This window comes from Halictus rubicundus, chromosome 13 (genome assembly GCF_050948215.1).
Source record: "Halictus rubicundus isolate RS-2024b chromosome 13, iyHalRubi1_principal, whole genome shotgun sequence".
Lineage (NCBI taxonomy): Eukaryota > Metazoa > Arthropoda > Insecta > Hymenoptera > Halictidae > Halictus > Halictus rubicundus.
The window spans coordinates 11,668,757-11,681,477 of NC_135161.1; the positions used below are offsets into that span (position 1 = coordinate 11,668,757).

The 12,721-nt window shown below is 40.5% G+C and overlaps 1 protein-coding gene across 3 annotated transcripts in view; it reads left to right on the top strand.

Moving 5' to 3' along the window:
• The window catches only part of Jvl (javelin-like), a 90,103-nt gene that overhangs the window by 56,186 nt on the left and 21,196 nt on the right, over positions 1-12,721 (top strand). The window contains exon 2 of one of the 3 annotated variants that reach the window (XM_076799511.1): positions 5,827-5,882. The exons of the other annotated variants lie outside the window; for them this stretch is intronic. The gene's annotated coding sequence lies outside the window, so the exon portion shown is untranslated. The remainder of the gene's footprint in view (positions 1-5,826; positions 5,883-12,721) is intronic. 3 annotated transcript variants of the gene reach the window in all.

Consider the following 12,721-nt stretch of genomic DNA (forward strand, 5'->3'; position numbering starts at 1 on the left):
ATTATAGTTCGCGAGGCTCCGGTACCGTTAATGAAAATCGCGGAAAACGTGTCGTCCCATTTCCTCTGCCGTTTAATCGGCATCGATAAGAGCCCGAGGATCGAGGAGATCAATAAACGTCGACGGCGAGCGGAGCAACAACGATCGTTCCACCGATCACGACAGACGCTCGACATAAATTCTCATTGGAGCCGGCTCATCGTCCTCGAATAAGAGTAAATCATAACTCAGTGTTTGTTATCACGATCGCGGGCGAGCCAGAGCCGACCGGTCCAGAAAGAGACCAACGAGATTGCAGGATGCAGCTGATTGCCAATTCGCGACCTATTGCAGCATAAAACATTTCGTATCAACGCTGCGTTCGACTGTCGCCGAGCGAGTACTATAGGGGCTCGTTGTAGGGTAAACGCACCTAATATCGCCTGTACATAATTTTTTTAAAAGCGCCGACTGGAATCTTTCATCTTTTATAGATAATACTGGAACATTTTATTAACAATTTTATCCTACTTATGTTTCACCGAGCACATTGTAACAAATTGTGACAATTTTTGAACGACAGTTTCGTATTTACACACTTTTATTACAGGCCCATAAAATTCGCAATCTGGGCATGAACAAAAATATTGGCACAGCTAGCTAAAAGAATTAGTACATGTTCTTTAAGCGTGGGAGAAATTCTCGAAAATTGCCTGTACTTGAACTGTGATCGTTTCGTAAAAACAAATAGTACAGTAATGTCTCGATGTAAGCCGAACGGAGCTATACTATCTTAGTCAGTTCGCCTCTCTACTTTCGTTACTACTATAAGTAGCTTGACTTCTGTAATTTTTATTTAGGAAACTACGAGGCGGACTTATTTGAAATTTTTAGGACAAGTTGTCACATGTTTAAGGAACATATACGAATTTTTTCGTAGAAAAATATGTAGCAGAAATTTATATACATAAACATTTATAGGACCTCCTCCGGTGGCAAGTTTTAATTCACATGTTGATTTAGAATGCAAAATCGCAAACTGCATCGTTCAGTGCATTAAAAAATATATTCAATTGTAGAGAACATAATCTTAAAATGATCCTGCTTATCTCCTTGTATCATGCTATGTTGCCTTTAGAATTATTTCAAAGAAACGTATATTTTTTTGTTATTCTGCAAATTACGTTACTCTTATCTTTTATTCAGCGAAGGAAAGTTTCCCCGTGTTGGAAACTTCTTATCTTAATTCAGTTTTAAAATTACCATTGCTCGGTGTAGTTTATTTTTACGGTATTAAAATAACCCATGAAAGTCTACGTTGAATGAATTTTTTAAATTACTGAAACGTACTAACACGGTGTACCAGGTGCCTAATTAAAATCGTAGTACGACTGCCAATTAACCACTGACCCAAATGTTAACGTTTCTGGGGAGGAGATTGTTCGCACGACATTATTAATTTTTCGTTGGTTGAAATCACGGTGACGCATACGCTCAGCCGCAATAAATACTTAATTACCACGATATCCTTTTGTCTTGGCATCGACCCGCACTGCTTTCACTTTTCACGTGTTCTTACTTTCTCATGGTCGCGCCGCGAAGATTATATCCATGTTCATTGAGAAACCATCGCCGAGGAATTCACGGAGGAATTAGAAAATCCCAATATGAGCGTAACTCCTCAATTATGTAAAAATATGGAAACGTGCACGGGTCGCTGTACCTTTGCGAATTGCGTCGGGATTTTCTTAAACATTGGAAATATTTCCTTTCTGTTGCGTCAACGTATGCGAACATCTTACATTACTGCCGCGGTAACGTGCTTCACAATTATCCCGCGAATCTCCATGCAAAATTACAATTTTTCTAAGTCGAGTGAACAAAACGGTGAATGCACAAATTGAAGTAACTCGTACCAGAGAATATTTACATAATGATAAGTAGACAAAAACATTCTCCAATTAGAAGATCTCCTAATAATGAACTCGAACTTCGTTTTTGTCGGTACGAAGTTAATTCGCGTACGCTTCATAAATTTGCGCGTGCGATAAACGCATTCGAACCCGCAGTGCATTCTGGTGAAGTGAACGGTTCGCAGAAATCGAGAATGTACTGTCGACTATGAAATTTTCGTGACAAATCGAGTCGGCAAAAAGTTAAAAATCCACAGTTAAGAAATGAAATTTTGGTTGACTTCGAATTTTTAATGTAACGCTACAAACGACCAGACAATTTCAATTTTCGTTTAGTGTAGGCTTATCGGTTCCCCTAAGATCGAGGCCTCCGTCTCGTTCCACGATTCCGAGTACAAGCACCTACTCTCGCGCACAGACGAAAGTCGTGTTTTAAATCAGCGTAATTTCTGTCAAGCTACGGGGATCGGCTCGAGGTATCGCCCACTTAGTCTTGCTGAAATTGGCCATCTCGAATACGATTATTTTGAAATGAAGACGTCGTGTACAGAGCCGTGTAGGCATGACGTAGAATTTCACTTTCGCCGGCGAGAAACAATAAAATTGGAGGTGCTCAAATACCTTTTGATCGCCGTAATGCGGGACGCAATGGGAAAAGACGGGCTTATTTCATTATTACCGGCCGTTGCGGTTCTCGACAGCTGCGGAGTTGATTTATTTTATGGAAAAAACTCGGCTGCATACTGTGTGGCAAGATCTAAAATCGGGTTCAGGTTTTGTTAACCTCTTTTCAACAATTCTCGAGAACGATTTGTTGACTCTTACAGGTTTCTTCTATGCTTCTCTCGGTGCTTTGATATCGGAACGTTATTTTCTGTAGAATGAAAAATCAAGTGGTCGTTGTTAGAATTCTTTTCCAAAAAATTCCTAAAAAAGGTATTCTAGACTAGATGCAAGCCTTTAGTGCAGTATTTACGAATTAATTTTAAGGAAACAACTCAACCTGGAATTCTAAAATTTTGCATATGTGTTCGTATATATCGGAAGCAGTAGCATGAATTTTTACACGCCATGTGATTAAAAATTGTGGAAGTTATTGCAGAAATTCAGAAATGCAGGCACGAAGTCACGCCTCTGTGGGCACGAAGCCACGCCCCTCCGGGCACGAAGCCACGCCCCTCCGGGCAAGGCCGCGTGTAGTATTTGTCAAAATCCGAGTCAAAATAGACTCCAGTTCGGGGTTCAACATTCTCGATAAACATTGCACGTTTTAGGTGCACCGGCAACGAATTTTTTAGCGAGGATTCGCACGTGCGTTTTACTTTCCAATAAAGCATCCCGGCGATATCCCCCGCAATCAGTGGGTTCAACGACGCATCGGCGGAAAGCAAAGATAGCTGACCACAATGAAGAAATGGTAATTGCCATAACGGTCCGGTTGCATGTGTATCGCGGCTCTAATTAACGGGGAAGCGAATTAAAAGCGTAGCGCGAAAAGGCTGAAGACAAACGGACGAGACGATTCTTCTTCGGCGCACCGAGACGCCCGGTGAATTCTTAAGAAACGAATGGCGGTTTCGAACGAACCTAATTATCGCGGCGCTTCCATGGTTTCCTTCCTTTCCGGAGCAGAACGGTATCCGATTAATCGATAAATTAAATACCGCATGCGGAAGGAACGCCTCTAACGGGGAATAATCGTAGTCTCGATCGTGGCACGTGGGAGGGAACATTTCCGCTCGCCGTTCATTTCACTATGACAGCACCGTGTTTACGTAACGGATGCGTCGCCGACGACTTTTGCAAACACGATATTATCCCTAGGAACTCCTGCCAGTTCTGTGCCGGAGTCATCTCTGACCCACGCCTATACGTCACTTACAGTTTTCGTTCGATATAAGACGATCGCTCGGGACCGGATTTCGTCGTATTTCGGACGAAGAAGAAGAGGGGATAGCGATTTTCTTACTTCGAAATAAAAAGCGTCGTCTTGAAAATAAAATTGTACAAAAAAGAAGAAGAGCGATTTTCTCGATATATGTCGAGAAATACCGCAATTACCTGGCTGGTAAATGTCGCAGAACTATTCCCGCTACCGTAAACATAACACGGGTCGGGTACGACGTTCAGCGTGGATCAAAGAATAGTATCTCCTCGACGATATATGTCGCCGCAAGATCCGTGTCGTTGACATGTATCGAGAAAACACTGTATCCACTCGATCCCATAAATAACCAGTGTACCTTCGATTCCGGATTCGTACACTGTTCGCATACTCGGTGTTCCTGCGCAATGCAAAGACTATCATCGAACAACCGGAAAAAGTAAACAGTGGAAACATGATACGCCTGCAGGAAGGAAAAGCGTGCAAATAGTACACGATTCCGGTACACCCGGTGGCCGATAATAAACTGGGTAAATGCAAGGCAAACCGCGATTAATAATTAGAGGCTAAGCAATTGTGGGCCGCCAACGTGTGCTCGTTTAGGCGTGGCTTTTACGTCCCGGGCGACTGCACCCAGAAGCTTCGTGTTCTTCGATAATTAGAAGATCGCGAATTCGTGACCGAGCTTCCTCTTCTTTCATTAGAGTCGAGGCGGCGGAGGGTGTTTGCTTTCGAGAATGCGCGAGAACGATTATACAATTAACAATGGCGCTGGCGACGACGAACTTCTTAGGAGAGAACCAAAAATGAACTGAATAATTTAGTAAGCCATTTATTTTGTTTAGGCAAGACATTTTTGCGAGACATTTTTACCTAGATATTTTTACTGAATATTTTTATTAGACATTTTTACTGGATATTTTCGCCAGACATTTTTCGTAGACATTTCTACATATAAGCAGTAAAAAATATAGTTTACTTATTTATTGATGTATTTTACTTACTGAAAAATTGGACCGATACTAGAAGAACTTAAGGCCACTGATATATTTTTTTTTTTTACTTTTTGAGATGGTTAAAAAAGCAAATAGATTTCCATTAACGTTCAGTTTCCTACAATCGACTCGAACCATTTTTTATTTTGCACGAAGAACCGCGATCTAATTATCAGACTGTTAATTTGACAGAAAACTGGAAAATCGCGAATTGCAATGATTCGGAACGAGCTGCACCTCGCGGAAATCATTCCCGCAACGAAAGGATCAACGGAGACGATCGATCTGCCCGAAAAGATGCTGGTCGAGCATGAAGTTCGTATTAATGTTATGTAAGGGGGTTGTGGAATCGGGTTCATGGTTAAATAACGGGTCCATGGTCAGAACAGGGACAGGATCAGAGACGAGATGACAACTGGTCCTCGTATCTCCTTATATCGATGCAGTGATCGATAGATTCCATAACAGGACACGGTCGAGAGTATTATGTAAACCCTCGGGGACTGGCCAATCGGGTCACCGAATCATCAAGATTCGAGTTTCGCGATCACCGGCTGCTGATTCGCCTTCGATCTTCATTTTTCGACGGCGATCAAGCCGATCGATCCTTCGCTAGATCACCCGCCGGGGACCTCGGTGATTTCTATCTGGAATCGTTCGAGTCATTCGAACTATTATATTAAACACAACTTCGTAAAGATTTGCCAAATCATGGAGAATTGTATAGAGAAAATTAGAATCGTATAAACTATCCTGTTTTATTTTACAAAACAGGCTGGCCACTCTTTTCCTGGTGCAATAATTATTAAGCTTAAGTAGCATGTTTACTGCTCTTCTTTTTGCCACTACAAAGTCGATTATCTTCCACGGAAATCCAAAAGAAAACCGGAAGTTACGCTGCGGCAATTATACCGTGCAGTATAGTTCTCCGAAAAATAAATTACATCCGTTAAATACTGGCAATTAGATTTGAATCCGTGATTGGGAATTACTTTCCTTTCAAAGGTGCTTTAATTATCTCCTCTGATAATAGCGATCTTTTTATGTGTTTCAGGTAAAAGTCCTACCATACTAAACAAACAGGATGATTAAGTGCATCTATCGCAGAACGTATGTAGAAGATAAAAATATTCATTTCTAAATAATTTTTTTTTTTTTGTAACAAACACTCCCCCGATTAAAGAATCACCGAGTGCAGAAGTTATTGGCATTCAAGGTGACATAACTCCGTGCAAAAAAATCGGAAAATGATCTCCGTGGGCTCATTTTAAAGATCCAAACCTCTACTTTCACGTGCAGAAGGTCCCATTAAAAAAAAAAAAATTATGCCGGCCAAAAAATTCGGAATCAACGCGAGGATGCAGAAAATTCAAATTTTCTTCTTCCCAACTTCAAAGATTTCTGTAGATTCCAAAAAATTTGTTTCGTAAACCAAACCACCACAGATTCAAAGCTCTAAGCCTCCCCTTTACAACGACACTATAAAACTTAATCTACGATTTTTTAAAATAATTTTATCACCGAAGGAGTTCGGTCGCCGATTCCGAGCAGAGTGCGGTAAACGCGAAACGAGGTATCGAACAGTCGATCGATCCGGTTCGGCGAGTTCTAATCGAAACTGAAATCCGTCGAGGAGTCTCTCAGAGCACTGTCCCGGAGGATATCGTTCCAATTTGAAATAACATCACGAGATATTAAGAGAAAGTTACGTCTGTCGCTGTGCTCGGCGCCTAATCGCAACACGGGGATTGTCTCGATTTATTTTGAACGATCTTAGAAGCAAAAGTCGGAGGACGCAGGCTCGATCTGTTTCGCTCTAGTTTCCAGCAGAGGCTCCGAAGTTTCGTTCTTTCTGATGATTTTTTGAGGATCGGCCGTGCTTAAGGCCACTGGACCGTGCAGAGACAGCGAGTAAAGCAAAGTGGAAAGTTGCTCGGCCGTTGTTCTCTTTTTTCCCCGTGGCGTTTCTCGGTGGTTCCGTTGCCTCTCAATTAGGCAGGCCGTTGATTAAGTACACCTGTGTTATTAAAGTAATGGTTCCGCATTTTCACAATAGTAGTCCGCCGCCATGAATCATTGATTACGCTAAAGCGCCGCCGATTTCTGAATCGATCGGTCCGCTAATTATCGACAGATTGATAGAGCCGGGAAAAACGAGCAATCGTTATCTACCGACGTAAATGTTAGTACGCGTTAATGGACGAACCATTAGCCACCTGCTAATAAATTGGACCCCATAACGGATCGAAGCTAATTTGTACCTTGCACGAATTTTCTCCCGAAGAACTATTGAATATTTTGCATTAGGATTTTACACAGGTGTTTGTTGGTATTTGATATACATGCCTGATTTTTTTTAAGTAAAAATGATCAAAATTTCGTGAGATATATATTTCTTTTATAGAGCATGTTCTGAGAAATGTGGATCGACGATTGCCATGGTTCTAAGACTTTTTTTCGGGAAAACGATGAACAAATAATTTCGATATTCAACGATAGACAGGTTAACACTGCTTATTAACACGTGTGCGATTTTTCTTTTAAAAAGTTGGAAAGTAGTGGAATATCTTAGAATTTTTATTTAGCTTTACTGTATGGTTGTCGATAAGTGTTCATGCGTGAGGAGAGCGTTTATTCTGTTTCATTCTTTTGGACTGTACTTTAATTATAGGCTGTTATCACGCGTTCTTAATCGTCGAATTTCGTCGACTGAAAATTTCACTTTAATTTACAACAGTAAATAATTTCAGCTTTCCTTTGACACTATTATTGTAAACTTTTCACAAGTATTTATAATTGAAAACAGGTGGCAGTAGCAATTGATGGTGAAAATTGAATAAATTGTAAGGTAACACGTAGAAACATACAACTTTTCGCTAGTTAATCAATCATCTGAACGATCAAGTTACAAACGATTAGAAATCCTACATCTCATCTTGTATGTGTGTACTATACTGTGGACGTTTATGTGCACACATTGACCCAGAAACCTGTACACACGGATGCGATTCATACAATTTAAGTATATTGATTTATTAAGAACACTACTTTCTCTGCGAATAATTGTTTTCCATAAAACGGCCATCAAACTGTCAATAACATTTGATTGGCTACAATTCATTCGTGTGTGCGAGCACATTCGTGGGTATATCGAGTACTGACATAGAGAACATACAGAGTATCAAAGTATAATCGTGTTCAATATTGTTCCAATTTCACGATCATGTATTCAGATAATTGCCGTAGATAATGACTGTTTATCTAATTCCATTGGATCGGTAAGAAAATTTTATTTCGCTGGATCATTCACAGTCCACATATTACAGGATCTAATGTTTGCAAGAAAATATTAATTTAGGCCATATTAAAATGGCCTACAAGAAAAACTTTTATTCAAAATAATTGCCACAGAAAATCACCACTTATTTATTCTCGGTTCTCCTAGACTGCAAGAAAAATTTTTATTGAAAATAATTGCTAGAGAAAATAACCATTTAATTCCAGTTCACTTAAATTACAAGAAAATTTTATTCTCCACGGAAATCTGCGCATTACGCGATCCTTATTTTCGCGAGAAAACGACCATTTAATTCGACTACGATAAAATATTATTTTGCATAAAATTATATCTGCAAGCCCCGGTGTGTTTTATAAGAAAATAAAACGGCACGAGCCGCAGCCCGCAATAAATTTTCCACACGCTCACTTTCTCGGTATTATGCAACGATGCACACAAGAAGATTAGTGCACATTGATTTCTACTGAAAGGATAAAAAAAAAACGATCTTGCCGACTCGAAAGAGAAAAAAGTCGGATTCTTTAACATTTCTTTGGATATCATCTTACCCGTCGGAAACTCGACTCGGCACGAGTAGAAAGTCCGCGATCGAAGAAACCGAACTGTTCGCCGACGGATCGAATTTATGAGATGCATAGAAAGTGTTATTTATGACAAATATATGTCAATATCGTAAACGCCTTTTGATCGTACGCGCGAATAAGACGAATCGCAGCTGCGCAAGGAAGCGCGCTGAGGAAAGCGCGTTCCATCAGTCGTCATTATTTTGCTTCTGTTCGATTCTGTTCGATCAAAATCGGGTTCGCCTAAGCGGCTCTTTGAGAACGCCGTTGGAAAGCGTTTCCATTTGCTGGAACTGTTCCAAGGAGTGGCGATCCGTTGCAGGAACGGTTGCACTCTCTGCTGCAAGTCAAGCGTTTTTCCTACGATTTTCTGCAAACACCTCAAATATTATCATCTTGAAAAATATTTTTCTACTAATAGGCATTTTTCCTATCTGATACAAACAATGTTCCTTTATCCTATGGAAGACGTTTATGAATTCTATACAAGCCGCTTGGACCTGCGAGCACAAAATAAAGTTAAAAAAAGAAACATGGCTAAACTTCACTTTCTGGGACCAAAAATGTTGCACTCTTTTTGACACAGCCCTGTAGGTTTTGACGAGAAAATTCCAAAAAATGCAAGTTTCAAACCGCGGAGTCCACTTGTTCAAAAGTTATACGATAGTATATATATTATACAATTTTAGTAGGCTGAAACCTAATACACGTCGATATTGCTAAATCCTCTGACACCTTAATTTAAGCTAATAATCGCAAGTATGCACGAAATTACTTCAATTCTCTTTACGTGAAATACAGGGTGTCCCAAAAATGTAGATTATCTTGCAATTTAGATATTAACCCTTTGCACTCGAAGTCATTTTAACTCTAAAACGAAACATTTCTGCCGACTTAGAATATTTTCCTTCTATATACATTTTTTCATGCTTTACATATGAAAATGGCGCAATTTACTCGTACTCGTAAAAAATATTTTGAACAATGATACAGGAATTTTTAGTGGCGCCTTACAGTCGCCGTTCGAGTGCTAAGGGTTAATTACACGTGAATAAAAACTGAAGTTATAATCGTTGAAGCTGTGGATAGATGTTTTTCGGGACAGCCTGTATAAAACTGGGAGCGAACGTGTATCGATCCACACAATCAATTTCCAATCAGGAAGTCTAAGCGTGGAGGGAAGTCGCGTGGGAAGCTTTCCGCCGCGGATGATCTCGCGGACTTTCGATGATTCCGTCGACAGCTCGCGCGGCTCGATGACTCCGTCCTCCCCAGTTGATCAGAAGTTCGATGAAACGAACTCCGTGTGAAGTCCGAGCGGCTTGGGTCAAGGTCTGCGCGCGGTTTCAGGATCATCGTCCTCCTGCGGCGAAGAGCATTCCATCGAATGTCGAAGGTCAAGAGCTTCGAGGCGAAATAACTTAATGGACGGCCGGGGGTATTTGTCTCGATCTGCTTAAGCTTATTATACCGAGTGTCGTGGCGTAATTGGAAAACAGAGGATCCCCGGTTATCGACGCGGACAGCGGCCCGAGACTTTGCGCAACGTGGGTGTGATTAATGCGACCGTGTAATTAAACGCCCGCGGCGATCCGCTGCGTATCGCCGATCTGGCTGCACGATATCCGCGGATATGCTGCTTAATTGATATACCCGGAATCGTATCGGTAAACAATAGCCACATTTTTTTTTATGAAAAACACTTATGATTGAATACCGTCGGTTCCAAAAGTGTCGACATTCGAACTGTTATAACTCCGTGAGAAAGAATCGTGGGACGGTGAACTTCGACTCATCTTAAAGCTTGGAACCTCTACTTTTTCCGTTCATAGTTCATTTCTTCCGCTCCTTATTCCCCTTGATTTAAAAATTTTTTTTCGCATGACATAGCCGCTGGGAAAATTAAATGTACGTTCTTTTCCTCGAAAATTCCGCAAATTGAAACGACTGTGAAATCGTTGGAAAATTTTTTTCGTGAACGAATCTAGCACGGATTTGAAGATTGAAGCTTCCTCTTTGCAACGAGTCCTTGAACACTGATGTACGATTTTTTGAAACTGTTTTGTGATACTAAATTATGAACGTGTGTCGATTTTCGCGGCAAAACTTGTCTCCAGTTTTCCCACGCAGTGTATGAGGAAAAGAATTTTCAGAAAATGTCGCACAATGGCACACGGAAGCAGACACTTCGAGTTTAGTATTCTACGACTGTTTTTTACGTAACAGTTTAAATGCCAGATAGTTGCGCAAAAATGATAAACTAAGTGTCGAGCGTTCAAATACTGTTTGAGACCACTGTGCGCGCGGAGAAGCTTATGGTTACTTGTTGCGTTCACGAGGCAACGAATTTGTCTTCCAGTTTGAAAAAATCCGTGACACGAGCCCCCGACATCGAGTTCATAAAACATGCATGAAGCAAACGATTTATGGGACGCTGATAAGCGCATGGGAATCAATGGCATGGGAAAGTTTAGTGAAATTTTCGCAGGTCTTTCACGGTATCAGTTTCCAAGCTCCGCGGGTCGGACACCTTGACCCTCATAGGTATTTTCTCTGCCCCCCCCTCTCCCCCCTCTCTAATTAAAAACTAACCTTCTTATCGCAATAAGACACGGGTAATAATACCGCGGTATGAATCACTCGTTTGGATCGATAAATATAATCGTGGATACAACGGTGAACGACGATTGTTCGTGTTCTTTCTAATGCGAAAACCTACGCACAAGATGTGTGCATTTATTAGTAACGCTGTTAATCCTTTTAAGGAGATTCGTGTAAGATAATGAGATCATTTTGAATGCAAGCTGAGTCGGATAATTGTCGTTCGTCACGAAAGGAATACAAAAGGATGCGCGTTGTACGTCAACGTACCGTCGACCTTAACATTTCTGTCTCGACTTCATGCTTCATTAATTTTTACCTACCGATAATGAATAATCAAACGGCCACGTCAGTTAAACTTAGACTTGTCAAGACCAATCCCACTTTTCTTCGTTTACATATTCATTTGTCTCAGTCTATTTCTGTTTCTCATGGAGACTTCTTTTTTCCAAAAGTGCTTTCCATGGTTTCAAAATATTTGTTGCTAATTCAGATTCTATTCGAATTTTTGAACTTTGGGGGCTTCTATGCAATATTTCCCGTGGCTTTAAAATATTTATTACAAATTACAGATTCTATTCCAATTTTTAAACTTTGGAGGCATCTATTCAATACTTCCCATAGCTTTAAAATATTTATTACAAATTACAGATTCTATTCCAATTTTTAAAGTTTGGGGACTTCCTTTTTCCAAAAATACTTCCCATAGCTACCAAATGTTTACTACAAATTACTCACAGATTCTATTCCAATTTTTGTACTCTGGAGGCTTCCTTTTTGCATATTTAATACTTCCCAGGGCTTCAAAATATTGATTACAAGTTACTCATAGATTCTATTCCAATTTTTGAACTCTGGAGGCTTCCTTTTTCTCCAAATTTAATACTTCCCATAGCTACCAAATGTTTACTACAAATTACTCACAGATTCTATTCCAACGTTCCAACTCTGGAGGCTTCATTTTCCTAAAGTTAATAATTTTCGTTTCAACAACTATCACAATTTGCAGAGACTCACAGATTTCTTCACATACAGAGTAAAAATTGCTTACCTCTTAAAATTCGAGGTGTTAATTAATTTCTGCGTGACAACGTGTCGGTGAATAATTGGTAGACGTTGCGCAGGAGTTCGTGGGATTTTAGGAAAGCGGAATAGCGGCGGAGACGTATTAAAATGGTGGCCTATTTAGGCCACAGTGTTCTTAGAAGGTGTGTCTAAGGTTGCCTGGAAACAAGTTCATCGAGGCAATCCTCGCGTGAACTTTAACACCGCCTTTCTCTCTTGATTCGTCATGCTGGCACCCACATATTGTCGACTGTAGATGGTCTGTCTGATAATTTCCTTCGAAGGGCCATGAACTTGACGCGGCACGTGTGTAGGTACAGACTATGGACGCGCGCGTAGGAACGTTTCCTCTCCGGGCATTCAAATCTTGTCCGGTTAATGATGCTTCTTAGCAATTGAATGGGGATTTCATGGCGGTATCG